General features: G+C 39.4%; 1 non-coding gene across 1 annotated transcript; it reads left to right on the top strand.

Moving 5' to 3' along the window:
• The first annotated feature begins 1288 nt into the window (after positions 1 to 1288).
• On the top strand, positions 1289 to 1395 carry LOC130953338 (small nucleolar RNA R71). Its single transcript, XR_009075509.1, has one exon. It is a non-coding gene; the product is annotated as a small nucleolar RNA R71 (small nucleolar RNA).
• Positions 1396 to 5449: the final 4054 nt, after the last annotated feature.

Consider the following 5449-nt stretch of genomic DNA (forward strand, 5'->3'; position numbering starts at 1 on the left):
CAAGTCCATGAGCTTGTTTTCTTGAATTGTCTGCCATCTCTAATGAGATTCTTGCAGCTTGCACCTCAAAGATCCCTAATTTCTCCATTACAGAGAGGGGCATGAGGTTTACACTTGACCCTAAGTCACACAAGGCCTTCTTGAAGGTCATGGTGCCTATGGTACAAGGTATAGAAAACTTCCCAGGATCTTGCCTCTTTTGAGGCAGTTTCTGCCTAGATAAGTCATCCAGTTCTTTGGTGAGCAAGGGAGGTTCATCCTCCCAAGTCTCATTTCCAAATAACTTGTCATTTAGCTTCATGATTGCTCCAAGGTATTTAGCAACTTGCTCTTCAGTGACATACTCATCCTCTTCAGAGGAAGAATACTCATCAGAGCTCATGAATGGCAGAAGTAAGTCCAATGGAATCTCTATGGTCTCATTTTGAGCCTCAGATTCCCATTGGAACTCAGAGGAGATTGGTACACGCCCACTGAGGTCTTCCTCAGTGGTGTCCTCCTCCTCTCTTTCCTCTCCACATTCGGCCATGGTTATGGCTTTGCACTCTCCTTTTGAATTTTCTTCTGTATTACTTGGGAGAGTACTAGGAGGGAGTTCAGTAACTTTCTTGCTCAGCTGACCCACTTGTCCTTCCAAATTTCTGATGGAGGACCTTGTTTCATTCATGAAACTTTGAGTGGTCTTTATTAGATCAGAGACCATTGTTGCTAAGTCAGAAGTATTCTGCTTAGAACTCTCTGTCTGTTGCTGAGAAGATGATGGAAAAGGCTTGCTATTGCTAAACCTGTTTCTTCCACCATTATTGTTATTGAAACCTTGTTGAGGTCTCTCTTGATTCTTCCATGAGAGATTTGGGTGATTTCTCCATGAAGAATTATAGGTGTTTCCATAGGGTTCTCCTAGGTAATTCACCTCTTCCATGGAAGGGTTCTCAGGATCATAAGCTTCTTCCTCAGATGAAGCATCCTTAGTACTGTTTGGTGCATTTTGCATTCCAGACAGACTTTGAGAAATCAAATTGACTTGTTGAGTCAATATCTTGTTCTGAGCCAATATGGCATTCAGAGTGTCAATCTCAAGAACTCCTTTCTTCTGACTAGTCCCATTGTTCACAGGATTCCTTTCAGAAGTGTACATGAATTGGTTATTTGCAACCATTTCAATCAATTCTTGAGCTTCTGCAGGCGTCTTCTTCAGATGAAGAGATCCTCCAGCAGAGCTATCCAAAGACATCTTGGATAGTTCAGAGAGACCATCATAGAAAATACCTATGATGCTCCATTCAGAAAGCATGTCTGAGGGACATCTTCTGATTAATTGTTTGTATCTTTCCCAAGCTTCATAGAGGGATTCTCCATCCTTCTGTCTGAAGGTTGGACTTCCACTCTAAGCTTACTCCATCTTTGTGGTGGAAAGAACTTTGCCAAGAAGGCATTGACTAGCTTCTCCCAAGAGTCCAGGCTTTCTTTAGGTTGAGAATCCAACCATATTCTAGCTCTGTCTCTTACAGCAAAAGGGAATAGCATCAGTCTGTAGACCTCAGGGTTAACCCCATAGTCTTGACTGTGTCACAGATTTGCAAGAATTCAGCTAAGAACTGATGAGGATCTTCCATTGGAAGTCCATGGAACTTGCAATTCTGTTGCATTAGAGAAACTAATTGAGGCTTAAGCTCAAAGTTGTTTGCTACAATGGCAGGGATAGAGATGCTTCTCCCATAAAAATCAGGAGTAGGTGCAGTGAAGTCACCCAGCACCTTCCTTGCATTGTTGGCATTGTTGTTGTTTTCGGCTGTCATGTGTTCTTCTTCCTTGAAGAATTCGGTCAGGTCCTCTAAAGAGAATTGTGCTTTAGCTTCTCTTAGCTTTCTCTTCAAGGTCCTTTCGGGTTCAGGATCAGCTTCAACAAGAATGCCTTTGTCTCTGCTCCTGCTCATATGAAAGAGGAGAGAAAAAGAAAATGTGGAATCCTCTATGTCACAGTATAGAGATTCCTTGAAGTGTCAGAGGAAAAGAGAAATAGTAAGAAGAAGGAGAAGAAGAATTCGAACTTTAATTAGATAAGGTTCGAATTGTGCATTTAGAAGGAGTGGTACTCCATAAATAGAAGGATGTGGGAAGGAGGGAAGAGAATTTTCGAAAATTCAATTAAAAGATTTTGAAAACATTTTGAAAATTTGATTGATAATTTCGAAAATTAAAAGTAAAAAAAGAAATCAAGTGATTTTGAAAAAGATTTTGAAATTAGAAATTAAAAAGATTTGATTGAAAACTATTTTGAAAAAGAATGTGATTAAAAAGATTGATTGAAAAGTTATGGTTTTAAAAAGATATAATTGAGAAGATATGATTTGAAAAACATTTTAAAAAGATTTGTTTTGAAAACAATTTGAAAAGATATGATTTAAAAAGAAATTGATGACTTGCCTAACAAGAAAAGATATGATTCAAACATAAAACCTTCCTCAACAGAAAAGGCAACATACTTGAAATGTTGAATCAAATCATTAATTGATAGTAAGTATCTTTGAAAAAGGAAAGAAATTGATTTTGAAACATTTGATTGAAAAGATATGATTGAAAAAGATTTGGTTTTGAAAAACTTTGAAAACTTGAAAAAAAATTGATTTGAAAACAAAATCTTCCCCCTAGCACCATCCTGGCGTTAAACGCCCAGAATGGTATACATTCTGGCGTTTAACGCCCAAATGCTACCTTTTTTGGCGTTAAACGCCCAACCAGGTACCCTGGCTGGCGTTTAAACGCCAGTCTGCCTTCTTCACTGGGCATTTTTGAATGCTCAGCTTTTTCTGTATAATTCCTCTGCAGTATGTTCTGAATCTTCAATTCTTTGTATTATTGACTTGAAAAGGCACAATTTAAAAATATTTTTGGATTTTTTAGTAATCAAAATGCAACAAGAATCAAATAACAATGCATGCAAGACACCAAACTTAGCAGTTTGTGTACTACTGACACTATATGAGACACATAAATACTCAAGCCAAAAGAATTCAAAGATCAAAACAAAGAAATATATGCATGGATTCGAAAAATGTAACAAAAACATGCATTTGACACCAAACTTAAGATGAGACTCTAGACTCAAGCAAGAAACAGCAAATATATTTTTTTTTGGTTTTTATGATTTTGTAATTTTTTTTGTGTTTTTTTTTTCGAAAATTAGGTGAAAAAAGGTATCAAAATTCTTAATGAGAATTCCAGGAATCAGTGCAATGCTAGTCTAAGACTCCGGTCCAGGAATTAGACATGGCTTCACAGCCAGCCAAGCCTTCAAAGAAAGCTTCGGTCCAAAACACTAGACATGACCAAAGGTCAGCCAAGCCTTAGCAGATCACTGCTCCAAAAGAAAAATTGATGAAAATCAACAAGCTCTTGTGGTGATAAGTTGAAACCTCGGTCCAATCAGATTAGACATGGCTTCTCAGCCAGCCAGGTTTCAACAAATCATCATGAAACTCTAGAATTCATCTTCAAGAATTTCGAAAAAAATAAATACCTAATCTAAGCAACAAGATGAACCGTCAGTTGTCCAAACTAGAACAATCCCAGGCATTGTTACCAAAAGCTTGCTCAAAACTTGAACAATCCCCGGCAACGGCGCCAAAAACTTGGTGCGCGAAATTGTGAACAATACTTTTCACAACTCTCATAATCCCCGGTAATGGCTCCAAAAACTTGGTAGCTCAATACCATGGCATTACATAACTTCGCACAACTAACCAGCAAGTGCACTGGGTCGTCCAAGTAATACCTTACGTGAGTAAGGGTCGATCCCACGGAGATTGTTAGCATTGAAGCAAGCTATGGTCATCTTGTAAATCTTAGTCAGGCAAACTCAAATGTATATGATGATGAACGAAAATAATATAAAGATAAAGATAGAGATACTTATGCACATCATTGGTGTAAGAGCTTCAGACAAGTGTATGAAGATGCCTTCCCTTCCGTCTCTCTGCTTTCCTACTGCCTTCATCCAATCCTTCTTACTCCTTTCCATGGCAAGCTTGTGTAGGGTTTCACTGTTGTCAGCAGCTACCTCCCATCCTCTCAGTGAAAGCGATTGCATATGTCCTGTCACGACATAGCGGAATTCAGCTGTCGGTTCTCAGTCAGGCCAGAATAATATCCATTGATACTTTTGCGTCTGTCACTAACGCCCTAGCCTACTAGGAGTTTGAAGCACGTCACAGTCATTCAGTCATTGAATCCTACTCAGAATACCACAGACAAGGTTAGACCTTCCGGATTCTCTTGAATGCTGCCATCAGTTCTTGCCTATACCACGAAGACTCTGATCTCACGGAATGGTTGGCTCGTTTGTCAGGCGAGCACTCGGTTGTCAGGCGATCAACCATGCATCGTGCAATCAGGAATCCAAGAGATATTCACTAAGCCTCAGATGCTTGTAGAACAAGAATGGTTGTCAGTCACCTTGTTCATGAGTGAGAATGGTGATGGGCGTCAATCATCACCTTCATCATGTTGAAGAACAAGTGATATCTTGGATAAAGAACAAGCGGAATTGAATGGAAGAACAATAGTAATTGCATTAATACTCGAGGTACAGCAGAGCTCCACACCTTAATCTATGGTGTGTAGAAACTCCACCGTTGAAAATACATAAGAACAAGGTCTAGGCATGGCCGAATGGCCAGCCTCCCAAAGGTCTAAGATAGCATAAAACAAAGATAGCTACCAAAAGTCCCCTATGATCTAAGAACTAGATGTCCAAAGATTTTAATACAATAGTAAAAGGTCCTATATATAGAGAACTAGTAGCCTAGGGTGTAAATGACATAAAAATCCACTTCCGGGCCCACTTGGTGTGTGCTTGGGCTGAGCAATGAAGCTTTTTCGTGTAGAGACTCTCCTTGGAGTTAAACGCCAGCTTTAGTGCCAGTTTGGGCGTTTAACTCCCAATTAGGTGCCAGTTCCGGCGTTTAACGCTGGAATTTCTTGAGGTGACTTTGAACGCCGGTTTGGGCCATCAAATCTTGGGCAAAGTATGGACTATTATATATTGCTGGAAAGCCCAGGATGTCTACTTTCCAACGCCGTTGAGAGCGCGCCAATTGGGCTTCTGTAGCTCCAGAAAATCCACTTCGAGTGCAGGGAGGTCAGAATCCAACAGCATCTGCAGTCCTTTTGAGTCTCTGGATCAGATTTTTGCTCAGGTCCCTCAATTTCAGCCAGAAAATACCTGAAATCACAGAAAAACACACAAACTCATAGTAAAGTCCAGAAAAGTGAAATTCAATTAAAAACTAATAAAAATATAATAAAAACTAACTAAATCATAACAAAAACATACTAAAAACAATGCCAAAAAGTATACAAATTATCCGCTCATCACGGCTCAATCCCGCAAAATGCACCTTCGCAGTAGAAGCAGGCAAATTTTTAGGCTTCATGCTCACACAAAGGG

This window comes from Arachis stenosperma, chromosome 9, assembly GCF_014773155.1.
Source record: "Arachis stenosperma cultivar V10309 chromosome 9, arast.V10309.gnm1.PFL2, whole genome shotgun sequence".
Lineage (NCBI taxonomy): Eukaryota > Viridiplantae > Streptophyta > Magnoliopsida > Fabales > Fabaceae > Arachis > Arachis stenosperma.